Here is a 23,535-nt window from a genome sequence, read left to right as displayed (position 1 = left end):
ATTGATTGCCTCAAGTGAGTTTTTTTTCCAATTAGGGTACTCCTAAATTTGGGGTATTCCCAATTGAAGTTCCTTAGAGAGACAGACCTTGTTTTAAGGACATAATGGCTGCCAAAAACCCAATGGTGGTGGATAACCCTTTGCTTTCAAAAAATTAAAAAATAATAATTCTGCTACTAATATGGAAAATAATCGTATATGATATACAAAATACATAGGAATAGATAAAATTTTATGAGATTTGTTAGTAGGATTCATTTTTAAAAAAATCTTATCCTTGAATTGTAATCTTAATTTTGTTGCCATGAACTCTAAATTTGGCAAATCTACTTTCAAAATATCCTAATCAATAATCTGAAACTAATTGGACTAGCTTGACCTTGAGCCACACAAAGTAAATTGACTGAAATTTAGATGTTAGTTTCCTTTATTCATTTATTTTTTTAATGTCTGGCTAACAAATGGTTCTAGGGGGCACAAGAACAGAACAAAAGATAAAAAAGAACACGAGACAATTTTTATTGAATTTAAAAGAAAATTTTAAATGAATTCAATACATTATTCATTGAAATCAAAATAATTTTTTTTAACCATTTTATCTATTTTCAAGACACTTGTCATTCCAATTCTGATACTAAACAATGCCTTGGGGCACTCGTTAGCATTTTTTTATTTGGTAAATATGAGGGGTACAACCTTTCCGTCTTTTGTTTGGTCAATGGATAAGAGCTTACTCATCAGACATGATATTTGGATTCGAGTCTCATTGTTACGTGATACATATTCCCCTTTTCCTACCTAATTCGAACTTTCCTCCTATCGATCAAAAAAAATAATATTATAGAAATGCTAGAAGCAAAGAAACTAATTGTAGAAAAATAAATAAAATAAAAAAAGAAAAAAAGTGTAGCTCATATTCATTTTAAGTGTAGGATCACTATTTACTAAATTTGTTGAAGAGATAAAATATAAGCAAGGTATATTTTTTTTGGTCAAAGGTTGAATCCATCATAAGAAGAAGTAAACTTCCATAGAAAAGAAGCAAATGAAAGGTTTTCATAAAAATTCGCTAATCGAGAATTAATATCGACCACAAATTTTTATACTTTTTTTATATTTTTTTCTGTGATTGGTTTCGTGGTCTCTAGCATAGTTTAAAAAAGGAAGAATTACACCAATAATTTTTATAATTTGAAACTTGTGTCACTTTAGTTATTGATTTTTTATTTGTGATAGATTTGACATTAAATTTTGAATTTTGTTCTAATTAAGGATAAATAAAGATATTTCATTTGCAAACGGTCTATTTCATGGGTAAAATTATCATACAACTTATTTTGTGTTGATTAACTTGTATATTGTTTGAAATGTAATGGTCTTTTTCTTAATGAACAATGTTAAAACTTTATTGATTATAAAGTTCTGTTTGGTTTGGTTTGGTTTGGTTTGGTTTTCATAATGTATTTTCAATTTTTTTTTCTAATAAACTAAAAATTAAATCAATGAAAAAAAAATTAAAAATACCATTTTTTTTTTATAATTTTATCCTTTGGAAGAGTAGAAATAATTTTTTTAAATATTTTTTTTATATTTATTTTCGTTAAATTAGTTTCTATTTTTTTAAAAGTCAAACATAGTAACAATTTTGATATTATTATTAAATCAAAAAATCCAAAACTAAAAATATTTCATATATTAAACATAATTATACATTAAAAGTCTAATAATCATCCATTACATGATAATCATCCAAAAATATCTGTTAACAACAAATATAACCATCTATTATATAATAACCATCCAGAAATATCAACAAAAACAACCACTCATTATATGATTATCATCCAAACACATATTAAAAATTAATTTGGTAAAAAAAATTTTAAAAAAAAGATTTATCATTTTTATATAATTTTATCTTTGGTAGATAGAAATAATTTATAAAAATTCAAAAAACAAAAATTGACATTTATTTTTGTTAAACTAATTTATATTTTATTAAATTAACAACTTTGCCTTTGAAATTGTGCAATAGTGTCTTCAATTGTCCTTATTTGGAGTAAAATTCAAAATTTAGGATTAAATGTATCACAATTGAAAGGTTAGGAATCAAAATGACACAAATTTCAAATTATAAAACTCGTTAGTGTAATTTGCCTTTTAAAAAATAAAACATAAATAAATAAATAAAATAAAATATGATTCTACTTGGATGGTTAGACCTTACTAAATTTGGGCTTAATATTTAAAAGTCACGTTTGGGCTAAGATGTTTTGAATCTGGTGTTTAGATTTGGGCCTCACTTAAGCTATGGGTTAGGCTAATTTTAGGCTTCATATTTCTAAGGGTATGTTCTGGGTCAGGCTTGGGTTCACGGATTGGGCAACCTATGTCAACGTAAACTGGCTTGCGATTAGCCGCGACTTGTATTGGTTAGACTTATTTATTAATAATGATTTAGACCACTAAAAAATACATCACTAATAACACTAATGCATTGGGAATGACAAAAAAAAAAAAAAAAGCATTAGCGGGACCTACTGCCACATCATTAATGCTCCCCCTGGTGCTCCCTTTTTAGTGTTCCCAAACATTTTTCCTTATTTATTTATAGGTCTTGAGTGACTTTTTTTTTTTTAATTTATAATGTTTTACATATTTGCCTCTCATTTTGGTAATGAAATTTTATTAAGCCTTTTAAAATATGTTTTGTGTTTATTAAATGATCATTTGATGTAATGAGAAATTTATCAGAATGACAAAAGTCAAACAATACATTCAAAAGTCGAACACCAACAACAATTGACACACTGATCTTCCAATTAAAAATGTACAAGAATCACCAACTAAATTAGCCAAAACCCAATTAAAGTTTCATTTTCTGTTAAATTTTGGCCACAACATTTGAATTGTCCTAATTTTAAACATCCTTGATTGGGCAGAAGATGGACTATCAGAACTTTGGCCCAGCTGAGCCCAATCCCTCAACTCACTAAAGTATAACAAAACATAATTTAATTAAATTTTTTATTTTTATTTTTTGTACTAGGCTTAAAAAGATAAAGAGGGCCTCCACTTAGAGATGATAATTAATACTCCTCATGAAGGGAGAAAAATAAACTTCTACATGGAGAGAAGAAAGCTTCCATGAAAGGAAAAAACTTTTATGTAGAAAGGCATTATCGCAACACAAAAAATACACACTAAAAACAAAACAAACAAACACCAGCAAATGATAAACACTAGCAAATGACACCTTAACGATCCGCCAATTGTCGCAACTGATAGTTGTGGTGCCATAATCCTCACCTCTACATTACAAAACAAATCAGTGTGGATCTAGGGTAGGTATCTATCCCATAAAAACGCATTTAACAATATTGGATCTCAATAATAAGTCGGATCCCAATCTAGATATGAAAGCTATGGAGATGAGAGAAGGTGTAGCGGCTAGCATAATGATGAATGAAAAAGAAACGGCTAGAGAAACGGAGCGGAGAGAAAGGCTAGAAGCGCCGTCCTCTCCCCCCTATATATGATTTCAAAAGAAAAGTAGAGAAAGAGAGAGGGGTTAAGATTTCTTATTGAGAGAATTCATCTTAAGAAATCATAATTTAATAATGGGATATTTTTGTTTCAGATCTCTAGTAATTTTTTTTTTTTTTTTATAGAACAATAAGGATAATACAATTTTTTATATTAGTATAGGTTTTTCAAAACACATGGTGACAAATATACCTCCAGTACACCGCTTTAGGTAACATTAGTATAGGTTTTATAACTTTTGATATAAATCTCTATTTTTTATAAAAATTTATATTTTTGGAATCGTTTCATTAAGATCTGTAAAACAAAATCTATAATGAATACAAAATTCTAAAGAAAAAAAAGTTGATGAAATTTCACTGACTTAAGACAGGTCAATGAGGTTTTGGTTGGTTAGTAAAATTTCGAAAACCAAGTCAGTCATCAGTGAAATTTCAATTGGTAAGTGAAATTTCAACGGCTAAGTTAGTGAAATTTCACTGATTGATCTTTCATGAATTTTCTTCTTAAAAATTTCATATTAGTCAAGGATCTTATTTGAAAGATCTTGTCAATATGAAGTATAAATTTTACAAAAAAATAGAGATGTAAATAAAAAATTATTATATTTTATACTTTTGAAATCACTTAAACAACGTAAAAAGTCACGAGAGAGAGAAACAACGTTATGTGAGAAACAATCGGAAAAATTAGAATTTTTAAGATTATAAGGAAATTTTGGACCATATATGTTAAAGTTTATCCTTATTAATTAGATTTCAAATATCAAGAACTTTAACTAATAAGCAAATTATTGGTATTGTTAAACTCTTACACAAACTTATTGAGAGATGTCTCTCTAATTTTTCCTTTAATAAAATAAAATGCAATAGAAAGAACTAGAAAAAAATAATAATGAAATCCATTAAATTGGTTACACCTAATTAAATGAAAGTTGTTAATTTAAGTATGATGTGGAATCATTTGAGTTATTCAATCCAGTCAAGCCTCCTAAACACTGGCAAACAATATATATATATATATATATATATATAAAACACAATAAAATAAAATAAAAATGTTAAAAAATTAAAATTAAGCTAAGATTTGGTCAACTCTACCTATTGGACTCACTAAGCATAAAGACGACTCCTTTTTTCAAAATTTTCTCAGTTTAATATTCAAGATTAAAATGTAATTATATTTTTTAAATTATTTCTATTGTTGCTTCCATATCAATGTGTTTAGGTCATCTATAATCTAATCAAATCATATAAAATATTATCAAGTTGCGAAATCGAGTTTTGATTAGTAATCATTATAGAATTAGATCCACTAGTCAAAATCATTCCTAAGAATCTATAGACCAGGGTCCCAAAATACAGTGATTAGTGCCCTAAAATTATAATAAAAAGGTTAGCTAATCGGCATTGCGTCATTTGGATATAATACAATCAGTTTAAGCATAAAATAAAATTTTAATGCATACACCGATGATCTCGAACTTTCGGGATTAGTCTCCACTAATCATCTCTTAATTGAAAAAGTATAGTGAGCGAATGAGTTATCTTTACATTAATCTAATCATGATATGCAAACGCAACTGTCCGTCCAATCCAAATGGTTTTGTTGCTTCTTAATTAGAAAAGAGTGATGCACTTATTTCCCTTCGGATTCGTGCCTTTGAAAACAGTTAGAGTGATGATAATACAGTGTTTCACGTAGTGCTAACTCAAAGCTCTTGTAATTTAAAAATAAACACTATATATGTTTAAAATATTATGTTTCAATGTGTCTTGACAAGGCAAAACCACTTCTCTCTCTCTCTCTCAAAAAAAAACACCCATATAGAACCTTTCTAGGTTGTTTAGAGTGAGTCAGTGGAATCTTGTTAAATTAAGTACTAGCTGTAAAAAAATAATAGGGGAAATTAGAAAGAAAACCTAATTCTTGTAACAAATTAAACCCTAACTTTTTAATTATTACAATTTAAACTTTGAATTTTTAATATGATATCAATTCTAACCATCCATCAGTTATAACTAATGGAATATAGACAGTTTGGTTAATTTAACCACTTTTTGTTGGTGGGGTTGGCTTGGGAAAAAAATGAGAGGGGTGGGAGTGAGCTGGGAAATGGGAGTAGTAGTGGATGAAAAACATAGATGGAGGGGTAGGAGTGGATTGGCAAAGAGGAGTATGAAGGGGAAAAAGTGATTAATTGCCCCTTTTGCAACCATTAAAAAGTTAGGGTTTGATTTGTTATTGAGGTCAAACCTTGATTTTGTTTTTAATTGTAATTTTTCAAAATAACAATAATAAGGAAGTTTGAAGGAACTTGTTAATCAAAGATCCTTTAAAATGTTATGAATTTGTTCATGAAGATGTTGAACAATCCGAAACTATTGGTTTACAATTTTGAGCACTAAAAATGGTTCTAAAATTGAATTAAAAACAATAAAAGTACTTTCAAAATAGAAGCAAAATTATCATTATTCTTCTTACCACAAATAAATCCTTTTATAGTTTGTGATCATACTGTTGTATGATGTTCCAACAATATTCATTTGTCTCCGTTTCATGCTTTGTAGATTAGAACATTGTAGAGATCTTTAATAAACATTTGTGCCCGTTTCATGTTTCGTAGATTAGAACATTGTAGAGATCTTTAATAAAGTTCTTATTTGTTAAATATTACAACAAAGATGAGAAGGAAGTGACAAAAGCATGCGATGAGGTAAGAATCAGTCTAGTTCTGAAGCGTTGATTTGGAAATAGTTAAATAGATATGATCATGTTGCTGTTAATTAGAAGTTGAAGATACATCCCGATTGGCGTTATGCAGATCTTGCAAAAAAATTAGTTTAGATTTTTTGAAGGGGGCACTGGATCTGCATTGTAATTTAGATTCTTTAAAGAATTACTAGTTCGCAATCATTTATTAGTTAATGAATGGTGTTAATTTTAAATTCTTAAAAGGATAAACAAAGCTTTGAACATCGTTAAAGAATATATAATTGTTTGTTTGTTTCGAATATGAAGTTCCTAGACTCCCATTGGGCTTGTTAAACCAATAGTAAGAGTTTCCAAATTGTCAGCAGTATTCATTTTGAACATATCGTTGTCATTCAGTTATATATTGCATGACCAAACGACAAGAAAGTCGCCTCAGTCTTTTTCTTGTATTTGTTGATTAAATCCTTTACGATTTGTTTGGTTTTAGAATTTGTTAAGGGAATGGGAAAAAAGGAAAAGGAAAATAAAGGAGAAACAAAAAAGGGATTCATTTCTTTACTTTTTGTAAGAAATGAGAACAAAATGAAATAGACATTTCTCAAAAAATTCAAAATTTCTTTTTGTTTGATTATCCATGAATAGGGATGTAAATTAGTCCCGGCCTACCTGGGCCAGGGCTTGGGTGACCTATGTCGGATCGTTCGGGCTCTCGCCAAAATTCGAGGTGGGTCCGCCCGGCCGTGGGTAGGCCCAGGCCACGGGTTAGAAAATTAAGTTCAGACCCAAGCCCAGACCCAAGAGGTATTCGGGCCTTGGGCGGGCCAGGCCTCTGGCCTGGATGGACCTAAACATTTTTTAAAAAAAATTTCATCAAAATTTTATTCTTATCCATTAAAAATGACACTGGGTCTTGAGAGGGCCGAGCCTCAGGCTGGACTTTCAGTGGGCTTGAGTGGACCGATTGGCTGGGCCACGGGCTGAGCTAGGCTAGGCAAGGCAAGCCGGGCTTCAAAATGATGGCCTAAGCCCAGGCTCCGGCTCAAGGTCAAATTTACAGCCCTATCCATGAACAAGTAGAAGTAACGCGATCGTATTTTTCTTTTCACTTCACTCAACAATAAATTCTAGATGCAAAAGAAGCATTTCTAATTTAATAATATCATTGTGAGCAAGTGTGTTTAGTTTAGTTTAGGATTTTTTTTATTTTATTTTTTTTATAACTAGGTATCCAGACCAATTTGCCTACAACTTAAATAATCCGAAAACCCTGAAGTTAAGCTGAAAGAATGGAAAAAAAGAAGAAGGAAATGTGCTTAGTTAAGTGGATATTAGCTATATTATCAATTGATTGAAAATGATATTGTACAAAAACTTAATTAGTAATTTTTACAAGACAAAAAGCAAGTAGAATACGCTTTAAGAAAAATGTATAAAAAGGCCTCATTTATAATTATGGCTTAGCTCCATAAAAGGTTGAGTCATCTCTGTGTGTTACTGCTATATATCAATATTAGTTGTTTAAATATGATTTTTCAAGTTTATGAAACGATTTAGGCCTTAATTTTCAGAACGATGCGATCTCCTTGAGATCTTACCAATTGAACAATCAAAATCATGCTAGCTGCAAATCTCTGAAATTATTTACAACTTCATTTTCTTTCACCTCTATATATCAGCCAGGAAAAGGGATCGCCGCCGTGACAAACACAGATTGGTTATTTTGTTAGGAAATAATTTATTAGTTATTAAGTAATTATATGACGTCGCTTTGAGGCATGGTCAAGCATGCAAATTAAGACATCCAACAGTGTTTCAAATGTGAAAGTTTATGGAAATAATAATACATTGACACTTTCAAACTATGAAAGTTTATATTTGTTGTCAACCTCCATGCAAACGCAAATGCATTATGTATTACATCAACCCTTCCAAATTGGGCAAACAAACAAGATAACTACTATTAAACCGCTTAACCGATGCCTTGACTTGTAATCCTCTCACTTTGGCATCCTAAAGAAACTGAAGGTTAACTTTCACAATGAAACATAACTATTTCTCTCCAAAGGTAAGATCAATTATTTATGGAGAATTTTGATGCATGTCATTTTCCTGTACCTTTAATTTCATACTGTTAATGAAATTTTTCTTTACTGATAAAAAAAAAAATTATTTATGGAGAATTTACAATTAGAAACACATATGGATGAGTAGAATTTTATAAGAATTGTTCGTGGGACTCATTTATAAAAAAATCTTGCCGACCAATGTATTTTATATATCTGATTATGTGTTCGTAGACTTGTTGTTTGGCAAACGCACTAACTGATGCCTCTTATTTATGTAATCACCCTAATGATCCACCCCCAACAATCCCCAAGTTGGATTGTAATTTGAGTCAATAATTTGTATCAGCAAAACAATACAAACATGCTCATAAATTTTTTTAGAAAAGTGCAAAGAATGTAGTGTTGCCAAAGCTAAACATTTTTGTGAGATTATACAGCTTATTTTTATTTTATTTTTTCCTTTTCTCTACGGTTATGTGGTGAACAAAGTGCTTAGGGCTTTAAACTTGTTTAAGGTCTGGTAAACCAATGTTATTCCTCCAACTGAGCTTTCGGCTCTATTTAGTGCAACTTATATATTGTAACCTAAATGTTGATAATCAGAAAGTAAAAACTAAAAGCACATTTCTCCCAACTTTCAAATAATTAATTTTTTTTCAACTTATTTAAAATGTTTCTGCCTAATTAGTTGTAAACATAAGTTATACTAAACAATCTGACATGGACTCCCCAATTAAAATACGTTACAAGCAAATTCATTTGTAACAAACACCCCTTCATAAAATTATGCAAAGTTTAAGCTCAATTAAATTAAGTATGACATAATGACAAGATCAAATAAGCTGTAATTTATAGATTGAATAGCACAATAAAAACAAACTCACTAATAAAATAAATATGTTGGGATCAACTTGACATTCTTAATCCTTTATCGCTGTCAAAACAATTAAAGAAATATATACTTAAAAAAATAATAACAATAATTTACTCCCTCTTGGAGACATTTTTTATTTAATTGAGCGTCATGTATCTTGTCTTGGTTTTCTTAGTGGCTACAAATAAACAAACAAAAGCAAAATAATTGACAAATTTAAACAAAACTGTTCATTTTTTATATGAGAGAGAGAGAGTTTCACAAACAAGGTCTATGGTCACCATATATAATATATATATGTATATATATATACAAGTTGTGCTATTGGTGATTTGGTTCTTGTGGCTACCATCATCCCTATCAAGGATATATATTTTCTCACAATTATAATAGTGGTGCATTTATTTTTTAATTATTTTTAGTAATTGGGTGACCGAACCAACTTGTACTAATCTCAGAGTCTCAAAGTTAATAACGGAGCAAATCTCCATTAACCTCTTAGAGTGACTCATACTCAACACCTTAGATATATTCTCAAGTCTTTATTACTCAGCCAATCCCTTAAGATTGTGGTGCATGTTAATTAATTGTGAAGATCAAAACCGCAATCTAATATTATATGTTGAGATTATTATATCTTATGAATGCAAATATAAGTACACTTATGCACATACAAAGAGAAAATAAATAAACCAACCATACTGTCCCGTTTAGCCTACATTTTACTCGGTGGTGACTCATACAAGTTTAAGTTCTACAAATTTTATTTAAAAAAAAAAAAAAAAAAAAAGCTAAACAACATTCATTTTGTTTTATTTTCAATTTTAGAAATAGTTTTTTGATTTTTTGTGTTTTGTTGTCTTTGGTGAATATTTTTTTCATATTTTAATTTTTTTTTAATTGTACCTAAAAAGTAAAATATTTGTGAAAAATACACTAATTTTTTGTATTTAGTGATTTTTTTTTAAAAAAAAAATTCACAAATATCTTGATTTTTAAGTATATATAGATTAAGTGAATTTAAAAATAATAATAAAAAAGATAACTTAAAACATTTAAAATATTCACCCATGACAATAGAAACACATAAAACCGAAAATTTAAAAACTACTTTTGAAAACTGTTAAGAAAACAAAGTGATTTAAACTTGGGCAAATTATATCGCTGGTCTCGCTACTTTGACGTTCAATTTTGACCTTAAATTTTTTACTTGGTCTCAAATTAATCCAATTGATTCTAATATTTAGTAGTTTTTTTTATGAAAAATGTGTACTTATGTGTTATGTTTTTAGTGGTAAAATTGTAAACTTGATTAATTCAGTGACTTAATTTCAACTAACTCAGTAATCATTTTTTATCAAACATTCTAATAGTGTTATCAATTGGATCAAATTGAGACAAAATTTAAAATTAATGGCCAAAATTGAGCAAATAAAAAATGTAGGGATCACAATGACACAAACAACAAAATATAGAAATTACCTATGTAATTTGCCCTCTAAACTTGTCAAACAATAAACCTCCAATGAGTGTACATTTCTATTTAATGCTGTCGTTTAATTTTTTAAAAGAATCAAACTACATTAAATAAAATATTAATAATGCAAATCATTTTTTTTCTTGGAGAATTTGTGTTTACTTGATGGGGGCATGGGATCCCATCATGACCCATCAGCATAACTGTGTTGTCCCCCCTGATGGCGGGTCGTTTTTGTTATGTCATATTTTTTATGCTATATATGATTAATACCAAATTTCAGGACTTGAGCAAAGAATCATGCGCACAACAAATCTAGAACACCGAAGTAAAAGAACTAGAACTAACAAACTCACAAGCAACACAAAATTTACATGATTCATCCAAATCATGGATTACATCGACGGAGTCACTGCGGATTTACCAAGATCAATATGAAAAGAGTTACAAAGAGCCTATCACACTCAATCTCACAAACTCTCTCTCTCTCTCTACAATGATCTATCTCTCACTTTCACTATTGTGTATCTCTCTCTAAGATCACACAACACTAATGAATGAATTAAAAACATAGACCTACGTGAGTATATTTATAGAGTTACCCTTAAACCCAATCCTAAATTAATAAGGAAATCAAAACCTAAACTAATGAAAAAAAACCTTAACCAACAAGGAAATAGTTTAGAGTCCAAATATAAACAAACACTAATGTGCCTTTTGGTAACACTTACTCAGTTTTCAGTTTATATTTACAAGAGTTTAAAAAACTGAAATAAAAACTTGTTTGGTAAAATTTTTGATTTATAAATCAGTGGTCTCAGTTTATAAATTTGGCCAAAAAATGAAAACACAAAAAATGTGTTTCCGTTTGAGTTTTCAGTTTTTTTTTTTTTTGTCACCCAACACTAGCCACCACCCGCCACCATTTTCCACCATCGTCTTCCGCCACTACCACCCACCCCCTACCACCACCTGCCACCACAACTCACCACTCACCTGCCACCACTACCCACCACCACCACCACCCACCCCTCACCGCCGCCACCACCACCACCACTACCACCACCACCACGCACCACCCACCTGCCATCCACCCACCACCCGCCACTACCATCCACCACCCGCCACCACCACCTGCCACCTACTTGCCACCACCACTCACCACCCACCTGCCACCACCAGCCACCCACCCGCCACCACCACCACCATCACCCACCCGCCACCCACCTGCCACCACCACCCACCACCCACCACCACCCACTCGCTACTACCTACCACCCGCCACCGTCACCCACCCACCCACCCACCACCCACCACCTACCCGCTATCCACCACCCACTTGCCACTACAACCCACCACCCATCACCAACACCACCACCACCTACTCGCTACCACCCACCACCGTCACCCACTCACCCATCCACCATCACCACCCACCACCCACTCGCCACCACCCACCACCACTCGCCATCTGCCACCCACCTACCACCATCACCCGCCACCGTCACCCACCCACTCACCACCATTACCCGCCACCACCACCCACCTGCCACCACCCGCCATCCACCACCCACCTGCCACCACCACCCACTCGCTACCACCCGTCACCGTCACCCACCCACCCACCCACCACCACCACCTACCGTCACCACTTTCCACCGCCGTCTTCCGCCGCCACTTGCCACCACTTGTCATTTCTCACTTTTTTTTATATTTTTTAATTTTTTTAAACATTTTGTCAATTACCAAACGGGTTTGTAGTTTATGTTTTTCTAAAAATAAACAAAAACCAGTTTATAAAATTTTTGTAAATATAAACTGAAAACGTAAACGTTACCAAACACACCCTAAGACTCCGTTTGGTAAGCCTCTCAAATTATAGTTTCACCCATTGATTTGAGTGTGTTGTTTGTTTTGAGCTTTCAAATCATAATTCTACACTCATTTCTCAAAACTCAATTCAAAACATAATCATTACTTTTTAAAACTCATAACCAAACACATAATTCAAAACTTTTTTCAAAACTCAATTCAAATCAATATTTTAATTTTTTAAATATTTTAAATATATAAATATTTTAAAAATATTTTAATTTTGTTAAGTCTTTATATATTTTAATATTTAACTATGTTACGATTTTTTTTAATTTTTTGAATATTTTTAAATATTTTAATTTCAAAATATTACGATTTTGATTTTTTAAATTTTAAAATATTTTATAAAAATAAATTCAAACTCTATTTTATAAAAATACTTTTAAATATTTTAATTTTTTTTGTTATGTATTTGGTTACGATTTGAGTGTAGAGTTGTGAAATTAGTATGGAGTTTCGAGTTATGTGTTTGGTTATGAGTTTTAAAAATAATTTCTTAATTGAGTTTTGTTTTATGTGTTTGTTTACGATTTGAGTGTAGAGTTGTTTTTAAATTTAAAATATTAATATTTTAAATTATTTAAATTTTTTGAATATTTAAATTATTTAAATTTTTACCATTTAAATTTTTTGAATATTTATTTTAATTTTTTACTTATTAAATTTTTTAGATTATTTAAATTATTTAAATATTTATGATTTAAATTTTTTGAATATTTATTTTGAAAAAAAATTATTTCCTTTGTAGTATTTTCAATTAAAAAATTGATTAATGTTATTTTTTGTTAATAATAAATTTTTTTAATTGAATTTTAAAAAGAGTTTGGTTATGAGTGTTGATTAGAATTTTCAATAGTGTGAAAGTAGTGTATTTTGTTATGAGTTATAACAATTTGAATTATGAAAACTCTTTCCAAAACTCATAACCAAACAAATTTTTTTACTTCACATGTCAAATCAAACTTTCAAAACTCAATTCCACACTCAATTCAAAACTCAATTCAGCACTCTATTCAAAAACCATAACAAAACAAATTTTCTACACTCAAATCATAATTCCACAACTCACAAACTCAAAATATAACTCATACTCTCAAATCATATTTACAAAACTCTACCAAACGCAACCTAAATTCCTTATTTCATTTTCCTAATCTGATTAGGCTTAGTTTGTTTTAGGCTCCACCAATAACAATCTCCCACTTGGAGACTAATCAAGACACAAACAGTCTTCACCCATAACTTTATAGAACACCGCAATGACTCAAACGATCAACCTCATGTGGCAACGTATAGACACCCCATTTTGACCAGGCTTAAGACTTGGGTACTTTTTTCTGAATACTCGATGATGAAAATTGGAATGTACTATATTACAAATTTCTCAATAGAAAAGTTAGAGTCGAGCTTTAATTCTAATCTGATACCTGTTTAGGCCAAATTGTTTTAGACCCGTACGAAAACGTATTGTGTCCACCTGTCTTTTTTTTTTAAAATAATTTTTCTAGCCGAAAATCCATCAAATATCAGCTTCCACTTCATTGTTGAGAGGACCTTTTCTTTTCAAAAGTGGCATTGTTGAGAGGATATTTGATGTTGAAAAGTGGAGACATTAATTTTTTTTTTCAAAAAGTAGAGACATTAATTTTGTTTTTCAAAGAAAAAGAGGAAACAAAAACATTGGAAGAGTATCTTTGATTTTTCTTTGAAGAAAATGGGAGACAAAAACATTGGAAGAGGATCTTCATTTTTCCTATAAATTCTTTTCATTCTCTTGAAGAGGATTTTGGTTAGTTTTTGAGAAGAGTTTTTTTTTTTAACAGAAAATAGGGAATTTTCTTGAGAAAGAACAGATGTTGTATTTTTTTTTTTTTTTTAAAAAAATTGCATTGAAACAAAACAGTTTGAGAGAAGAGATACCATCAAAACTCCATTGAAGCTAAGACTTGAAGTTTTTCTTTGAGAATTCAAAGCATACTCTGGAACCTTGAGGGTGATCAGAATGGAGTTTGAAAATTAAAAATTTCATCATTTCCTCGAAATGTGAATTTTCATAAACATTCATTTAATTAAAAAAATGTGATATAATTTGTTTAAACACTTCCTTTACTGCTTTTCATAACTGTTTTTATCACTTTAAAGGGAAGGTTGCGCTACCCACATATCTGTTGTAATTTACTTCTTCTTTTTTTTTAATAATTGTTTTACCCCTTTAAAGGGAAAGCTGCATCACGTACATATTTGTTGTAATTTAGTGCTTTACATAAACTGTTGTAATTTACCACTTTAAATAGTCGGTTGAAACCACCTAAGTAGTTAAAGATATGACCTCTTCGGATGGATAGTAACTGGTCAATGAATAATGACCGACGGATGAATAGTACTCCCACCAAATGAGTTTTTTTTTCCAGTGAAATAGAGCAGTCTCCTAACAACAAACAAAACAATTTTTGATGGGTGAATAGTACCAACAGATGTATTTTTTTTTTTAATGATTTGTTAGATTCAGCTTATGTTGTAATAATTTCTCAACCACCAATCTTTTAATCAATTTTGTAATTATTAAATGTTGTAATAATTCTCAACCCCAGCTTCTTTCTATCTCCTTCTCTGCATGTCTTTCAATCCCATTTCTTTCTATCTCTTTCATTTACTCGCTTTCTATATATGTAAATAGTATCATATTTTCTATTTCATTATATCCACGTTCTACATCTATATTTCATGCATCTAGATTCGGCTTATTTGTATTTGTGAATTTAATCAATTATTATGTGACTATGTGCACTACCTCATACTTTTGAGATAATTCACATGTCATATATTAGTAGCCAAATCTCTAGTTGCATCTTGTGTATGTATTGCATTAGGATTTTATATATAAGATCATGCATATTTTTCTAACTTTTGTTTCATAGCTGTTTAGGGGACACCAGTAAATATGTAAGTTTTTATACTTTAGCATCTCATTTGTGTGTGTCTTCCTTATTATGTCAAGCATTCTATCATGTGGCTACTTGCTTATGTGATATACCTCAATGAATGCCACTGGATGGAGGATGTGTTGTTCAATTTGGGATAATATCGATTTTCATGTTTGTGAACTCATTTTTTGTTGAGCTGTACATTATTCAAAACTCATTCAAAGTACATGAAATCAGATTGTTCCAAAATAAATGACATACTCTATACTTGTTTGTTTCATATAGTAAATTTTATAATTTATTTAATAATCAAAGTATGAACATATAAAATTAATATCATGGAATAATAGAGGCCGATCTTTTGATCTGGGTGAGCGAGTGTTAGGTCCCGATTTTCAAAGATTATTCAGGCAGAAAATAATTAACCTACACATAAGGTTTTAAAAGAAATTCCATACTAATTCAATTAATTATCAAAAATCCTTTTTCGTTAAACATTTTCTTTACTCTTCACAAGTCAATACCAGAATTACCATTGATAAATTAAAAATATATATATTAAACCCACTCTCCATGTATTACATTGAATATAATATATTTTTTTATAAATAAAATTCTCCAAAGACTTACAATAAATACGAAGGCATTGCCCTTTACAAAGTATAGTACTCAGCCAAAGAAATAAATAAAATACACTACATCTCATCATCACTTTATAACTATGCCATTGTAAACTTGTTATTTGATCCTCAAGTCGAAAGACATTTCCTATACACATGTACAGGTAGGGGTGAGCAAACCACTAACCCACCAAACAATCTCATATTATAACATTAAAATATATGCGGATACAAAGATGCCTATACATATACGTTAAATCATATCATGTCAAAACCTTATGATTTTATTACATAATCTCTTAAATCCAGTTTATTTAATTAACACCACCTAATTGACTTAAATAAATAAACATGCTCCAAATATCAACAAAACATCATTTTTAACCTATTCAGTTAACCCATCCCTGTTAAGTTAAATAGTTGAACAATTCATAATGACATCCAACAAAGTATCAAATACATTTCATTTTAACGACCCATACTAGTTAACTTAAATGACCCCACCAATTACAATGACTATTAGCGAGGCCTCTATTCCAATCTTTTTATTTAATTAACTCATGTTGGTTAATTTAAATAAATCCACAATTAACAGGCTATCAACAAGTATACTCATCTCTCATTAATTTAAATAGATCCACAGTTATCAAGCTTAGCGACTGCCAATAGGAAAATATGTCCAAGTTATTTAATTAACAAACACTTGTTAATTTAAATAATTTCAAATACTCACTTTAATCATCTACCATAACACCATCACCTACTATCACATAATATAATGAGATCTAGCTTCGTTAAGTCACAGCCACCACAACACTTTTTTCTGAGCGCGAGCAGGAAAGGAGTAGAACCTATCCCAAAGCACCACATTTTATCGGACCTCAAGTTGGAAAGGAGAAAAACCTCAACTCACTTTATTGGGCACAACCTGAGGGGAGCGGAACCTCTATCAACGCGCAACGCTTTACCAGGTGTTGAACGGAAGGAGACAGACCCTATTTAAAGCACTCACATCAATCCATCACAATATACATAACATATCCATTTCATTTCCAATGTAAAAACAACTACATTACATGTAGGGTTTTTGTTCAACCCAAATCCATATCATTCTATCACCAACAATGCAACCCTCTACCGGTTACCAATGACAAAACCTCTAAGCAATAGGTTCATCAATATCAATAACATACAGCACAAAAGAGGATTCATGATTTGATCAATTTAATCATTTCTAATTCATATACTTTATCAATGTAATGTAATTACATTCTTTCCAAAACTCATCACCAACCGAAACATTCAATAGAATTAAATGTCCATTTTTCTCATGCAAGTAAAGTATCTGGATCTTCAAGTTAAATCATAATTCTCAGTAAGTATAAGTAAATATTTCCAATACTTAATCGATTATATCAAAATCTTCTTTTGGCTATAATTATAAAATATAACACAAGTGTTCACTTTTGAATTATTAGCATTTACTTCATTAAATTAATAAAATAAATAAATTTAATAACTCAATTTATGTTCTAATTCAAACATTCATTTGCTCCAAATGAGTTAAAATCACATTGTTTTCTTTTCTTGTCAAAAACAGCCAAAACAATTCAAATATCTCATATATGAATTTGAGGTATAAAATTATTATAATAACACAGCTCAACTAGTAAAACTAGTGACCAAATACCAAATCACATCAACTTAACTAATAATCTTAGTTCAGCTTTGTCTCACACCAAACAACTTAATCTCACTTATTTTGTCCAAATTCCATACTTGGTCAACTTACCATGTTTAATCCCATAATATTAGAAATTAGGAAATAAACACAATAACACACTTTCAATTACGAAGGATATAAAATATTAATCAATCTTATTTAATCTACTAAAATAATAAGTTCATTATATCCACATTTTTCCAAAGAAATAATATTAAACATAACTTAACCTGTCTCATCTTACAAACATAACTATATTTCATGCCAAGCTACTCAAATAACTATATTTTCTAAAGTTAAATATTCAACATGATATTTACATAAAAATCATGAAATATGTCTAAGAGTACACTTTTCAAGGTTAGAAGTTCAAAAGTCTACATTTCATATTTTTATTTTCACAAAAATGAACAAAACCTAATCATCAATGTATCATCATTCATAAAATATCATGAATATAACACTTTTAAAGTTTTTAATCCTAAAGCAACTCTTTTCCAACTTAACCACTTAAACATTTGTTCATCAACATTAATTTAGTTTTCTCCAAAAATAAATTCTGAAAATCAAAGATTATTCAATATTTCAACATTACTTTTCTCAAATAAACTATCTAATCATAATATGATATAGATACAAACCATATAACTCCTATCATGCCATTCTTCTCAACATAACCCCCTCATAAATTTTAAAGCAATAATATTGAGATAATCATTACCTCAAATAATGAAGAGGAGCAAATCCGAAAGGCAAACGCCACCGGATCACAAATCTGAGACTATCATGGCGAAGAGTACGACGAGTTCTCCAACTTCCATTTACAAAATTTTTGTAAAATCTTACTCTAGAGACTCCCACTCTAAGCTCAAAGTTTGAGCAACTATGGAGGAATAGAGAAAGAGAGAGACGAACAGAGAGCGGAGGGGAGATCCTCTGCCAAAGCAAGCAAAAATAAAACGAAATGGGACCAAAAAAAAAGATGGGACAAGGAAAAAGAGGGCAGCCCCACGTGGGTTGTCATTTCAAGGATTGATTTCTAAAATAATACAATATAATTTTTGTAATAATATATCAAAATTTTGTAAAATAAATTATAAAATGATATAATTTTATCTTCCCACAAAAATTTAATATTTTTGTACATCACAAAATATAATATTTCATTTATTACAAAAATATATCCCTTTTTATTCACTATAAAAATATAATTTTTTTCACTATATGGTACATACCATAAATTCACTTTTCAAACATTTATTACAATCCTATATAATAAATAATAGCAACTTTCAAGGTAGTCCCTACCATTTAAATAATTAAAAAGGACCAAACAATTAAATATGAATTATACACAAACATCAAATTAAATTAATTCTAATAAGTCATGAGTCTTAAATTAAATTCACACCCATAACCCAAACATGACCCAATTATATACCAAAATAGACCCAACAAACTTTATCTGAAATCATGTCCAACTATCCAAAACTCATTATCAAATTATGCTATAAACTAAACTGAACATCAATCAGTCCGCGAATTTTCATAAAATAAATACTCATCGTTTAATTCTGAAATTTTTTGGGGTGAATTACACTAACAGTCCTTATAGTTTGGAGCTCATGTCACTTTGATCTCTGACTTTTCAATTATGAGATAATTGACCCTAAATTTTGAATCTTCTTTCAAATATGGACAATTGAAGATACTATTGCTTAATTTCAAGAACAAAATCGTCAATTTGAAAAAATTTAAACTAATTTGACAAAAATAAATGTCAAAAAAATATTTTTAAATTTTTAAAAATTAATTCTATCCACCAAAGATAAAATTATGTAATGTTGATAAATCTTTTAGATATTTATTTATTTATTTATTTTTATCAAATTAATTTTTATTATGTGTTTGGATGATAATAATGTAATGAGTGGTTGTTAGGAGTTTAATGCGTAATTGCTATATTTAATATATGAAATGCTTTTAGTTTTGGATTTTTTTGATTTAATGAATTGGTTTAATAATGATATCAAAGTTGTCACCATATTTGACTTTTGAAAAAATAGAAACTAATTTAATGAAAATAAAAATAACCACCCATTACATGATCATCATCCAAACACATAATAAAAATTTATTTGGTATAAATAAATAAATAAATAAATATCTAAAATATTTATCAATTTTATATAATTTTATCTTTAGTGGGTAGAAATAATTTTTAAAAATTCAAAACGTTTTCTTGACATTTATTTTTAAATTAATTTATAATTTATCAAATTGATCATTTTGCCCTTGAAATTATGCAATGGTATCTTCAATTGTCCTTATTTGAAAGAAGATTCAAAATTAAAAATTAAATGTGTCACAATTGAAAAGTCGGGGACCAAAGTGACATAACCCCCAATATATAAACAATATATAAATTTTTTTATATTTTTCTTAGATAGGGAACTAAAATATATATATACAAAATATAAAATCGGATCATTTTCACACAGAAGTTTACACAGAAGCCCATTCCAAATATTGCTCAATTAATTTATGCACTAACTCTCTTCTTCTTCTTCTTTTTTTGTTAAAAAAAAAAAAAAAATCGGAGTCATTACAACCTACCCTCCTTAAAGAAATTTCGTCATTGAAATTAAACTTAAGTAATATATTGCATTTTACAGTCATTCACAAACTCACTCAGGTACTTACCAAAGCATCAACAAAATTTTTGACTACTACATAAGCCTCAACAAGTCACACTGGTAACAAACCAAACCATCACATTCGCACACCAATTGGTTGTTAAAAAAAAAAAAAAAAGTTACTAGTATAAACCATTAAGTGATTCTTCTATCCACATCGATAACCTAAAGCAACAAAAGAGGATCTAATCTCTTAAGTATAACATAAATTTTTGGCAAAACGACCCCTTAGAACACCGAGACATCATACCTTATTGGTGATAACGCACCTTCAACGAACTATTTCTTTCGCCTAATGCACAATGCATCATAAGGTCAAAACAACTATTACGACTCTGAGACCTTAACAAAACAAAACAGCACCTCTTCAAAAGCACTAATCACCAACTCAAATAGTAACTGTCAACTGTCACAAGACAAACAATACTTTACCAACATTAGGGTGATGCCACACCCTATAACCCAAATGAAATAAAATCAATTTTGACAACGACCTAGGATTTCCATCAACAAGGACTAGAAATCAATATTAACGGTTCCACTCCGATGTGGAACTTACAAAATGGTCTCAACAATATGCCTAAAGTTTAAGTAAGACTCAACGCGATTAGGTAAACACCCAAACTATACATGGCCCTCAAGCTAAAAGCTAATTCAACTCAACTTTTAAGACATTTACTTCGAGTTACAACACAAACTTTACACTAGTATTACGGTGACTCGCAAGGTCCATCCTGAATGCAACCATGATTCGAGTAACACAACTCATGAGATATTTAAAACAAAAGTGACATTCCCTTGGCCAACCAACAAGAGATCCTACTTCTCTTCTAAGACATACCACACATTAAGCACAAGAAAACATCCTTCAAGGTTTAGCAAACAAACCTATAAATCATTCCAACTCACCCAATTGCAAGGAAAAGAGAATCTAGTTCTCGAAGCTACCCAATTACACAATGATGATACTAACTACCATTCCAAATTGTACACGAGCCAAAACAATCTAAGACCTAGTGTAGACGTCCCCGAACGCCCCGGGGAGAAACGAGTCCCCCGTTCCGTTCGATATTGGGCTCACTACAGTTCAGGATTCTCAAATTGTCACGGTTCTAAATCTGAACCAAAGAGTCCAAATCCGGCAAATCGTTTTGAGAAAAAAGATTTTGAAAGAAGTGCCAAACATGGACTGCTTTGCCAGATACAGAGTCGCCACCTAAATATTTTATTTTGGAAAATTTAGGAAACCCTGACTCGTTGCCTAAGGCCACGTGTCCGTCATCACCAAAGTTGCCTCAGCTCGGGAACTTGGGTACGATTGGGGAAGGTCACTTCGTGAGCACCCCCGCTCGCCCGATTAAAGATCGGCCTCTACTAACCATGATATCTATTTTTGAAAACATTATGTGATCTTATTCCGGTTATTAGCCTAGATTACTATGTGATGCGCACAGCATACAAGTATAGACTGGATCGCCTGAATTGGAACAAAACATTTCATGTTTGTTTGTTTGAAAATGGTTTGCTGGTGTTACCCGCAAGTAGGCTAAGACGTGGATTTGCCACCCTCAGGTGGGCTTAGAAAACATAATTTTGCCACTATCTAGTGGGCTTAAAACTCACAATTAATGAATTGTTCCAATTCAAATAACCCAACCTTCACGCACAGGCATTCAGGCAGTTATATCACATAAGCAATTAGCCTCATGGTAAGCATGCTATTCATGGCAGTCACTCACACCCATGCAAGGATGCTAAAGCATAAAACTTACCGAGTACTCCAAGCTAAAACAGAAGCTAATTAGAAATCCATGCATGATCCTAACTATACAGAAGTGCCTAATGCAACACATGCAAAAATGCAACAATAGCAGATTCGGCTATTCTAAACATGGCATATGAAATGCTACAACTAACATGTATTCAACTTGGAATTGAAAATACAATACAGTTAGTATGATGCGCCGAGCCCGGTGCATGCAAAACAGATGAATGAATGCAAACATGCTATCATACTGTATGCTAATTAAAACATGCCCTAATCTAACCATCATAAGCGGGTAAATAAAAGGGAGAAAGACGTGGGGTTGGAAAACATACATCACACACATGCACACTTATTACAACATTGCCCTCGTGCAGAGGGTCCGAATAAATAATACAGTCCTAAATAAATAATTACAGTCCAAATAATTACAAAACCCTAATTAATTAACAAATTAAATTAGGAAAGCAATAAATTGGCATGCAAGCCAGGGACTGCCTCAAATCTGCTCCGGATGATGGATGATGCATGCTTGAGTTACCTTGTGCGGAAATCCACTGCGATGCCCCAATTAGCCTCTGTTTGCGATTGATGCCGGAACGCTGTGCAAGGCCTTTGAAAGGCTACTGATTCTTGATTTGCTGCAACAAAGAGCAGGAAAAGGGCATGGCAATGTATTTTCACGAATGTATATATGCCTCGATCCTCGTGCCACCAATCACGCATCTCGATGCATGATGGCCGAGGAGTCGAATTGTGCAACTCAATATAGAATGAATGCATATGAAAATACAACAAGACCTAACTCCATCATGGGCAATCCAGAGTGTCGGTGATAGGGAATTGAGACACGTTCCGTCACTCGAAGTACGAAACGTCCCTCGTTTCCTATGCTCGGGCTAACTCCTATCCCAAGCACGATGCAGTATGCATGATATGCATGAAATGCAACTAGGATACAACCTATCATACACAATGCTATGAAATGGCATGCACGATGCATGAGATAACATGGCATACACAATGCGCTAACATACAACCTAGCATACGCAATGCTATGAAATGAAAAGGCATACACAATGCATAATGGACTTACACCAATATGAGTGGACCATAGCCACACTCACACAAGAGGCCATTAGATGACAATGAGACACTCGAGATGCGTGCACACGTGCACGCAAACCTAGGACCGATCCTAAGGCACAAATGCCACTCTACCAAAGCATGGCAAGGCATGGAATATGGTATACA

General features: G+C 31.1%; 1 long non-coding RNA gene across 1 annotated transcript; it reads right to left on the bottom strand.

The window, feature by feature from the left end:
- Window positions 1-16,685: 16,685 nt before the first annotated feature.
- LOC114276339 (uncharacterized) lies at window positions 16,686-18,809 on the bottom strand. The gene is made up of 2 exons (XR_003634164.2): window positions 18,542-18,809; window positions 16,686-17,092 (listed from the first exon to the last, which is right to left on the bottom strand). It is a non-coding gene; the product is annotated as an uncharacterized LOC114276339 (long non-coding RNA).
- Window positions 18,810-23,535: the final 4,726 nt, after the last annotated feature.

This window comes from Camellia sinensis, chromosome 11 (genome assembly GCF_055761805.1).
Source record: "Camellia sinensis isolate YWXY chromosome 11, ASM5576180v1, whole genome shotgun sequence".
NCBI classification, from domain to species: Eukaryota; Viridiplantae; Streptophyta; class Magnoliopsida; order Ericales; family Theaceae; genus Camellia; species Camellia sinensis.
This window is presented reverse-complemented; position numbering and strand designations above follow the sequence as displayed.